General features: G+C 27.2%; 1 non-coding gene across 1 annotated transcript; it reads left to right on the forward strand.

The window, feature by feature from the left end:
• Trnai-aau lies at positions 1-73 on the forward strand. Its single transcript has one exon. It is a non-coding gene; the product is annotated as a tRNA-Ile (tRNA).
• The last annotated feature ends 898 nt before the right edge of the window (positions 74-971 follow it).

Here is a 971-nt window from a genome sequence, read left to right on the forward strand (position 1 = left end):
GGTCTTTTAGCTCAGTCGGAAGAGCGTGGAGCTAATAACGCCAAGGCCGACAGTTCGATCCTCTCATAGACCATTTCTTACACTGATAGTTTTTAAAATTGTTGAAGTATCAACATTTATGACAGAAATAAACAGTATTTAATGCCTTTCTTAGGTTTACTTTCTTTGTATTAAATTCCTCTATTAAATTATAATATAAAAAACTTAAGAATACTCAAATAATTACTAAGATAAAACTTTTAATGTTGGCAACATAAAGAGGCATTTAGGTAGTGAAATAGTTTCATAAAGAAAAAGTTCCAAAAAAACATCAATAAAACTAGTTTTATAATATAAAAATATTTTGTACGTTTAATGTAATAGTTAAATCTAAATTGAAAGTTAAAAAAAGGAAACATAAATTCTTTTATTTGGTTTTTCATTTTAGTTATAATGTATATAAAAATTCATTGCTCGTAGAACCTACGTTTAAAATCAAAATCTGTCACTTATATTTTCCACATCTACAAGTTACATGAGGGCGATTCCACATTTTAACATTGCTTTACATATATGGTATAACACGATTGCTTCTGAGATAATAATTTTTGTATATGATCTAGCAGTGCACAATGTTTTGTAAATTATTTGATTATAAAGCCATATTTTAGCCATCTAAAACATAAATTTTTACATAATTTTGTTTAATCAATTTAAATTTCCCACATCAGTATCTAGTACATCAACAAAGAAAATCAGGCAATTGCAGTGACATTGCTAGTATATTCTGAGCAGGGGTGAATATGTAATCGTCAAATCTTAAAAAATAAATTTTCGATCACTATTTCACTATTTTGTTTATAAACTTAAACACTATTTAAAATTATGTAGATGGTATTTGATTAATAATGTATGGTCTATTAACTCAATAGTAAGAGCTTGGTGTAATTACTGGCAAGGTCGATAGCTTGATCTTCTCACAGGCTATTTTT

The sequence above is a fragment of the Xenia sp. Carnegie-2017 genome, unplaced genomic scaffold, assembly GCF_021976095.1.
Source record: "Xenia sp. Carnegie-2017 unplaced genomic scaffold, XeniaSp_v1 HiC_scaffold_6, whole genome shotgun sequence".
Classification (NCBI taxonomy): Eukaryota; Metazoa; Cnidaria; class Anthozoa; order Malacalcyonacea; family Xeniidae; genus Xenia; species Xenia sp. Carnegie-2017.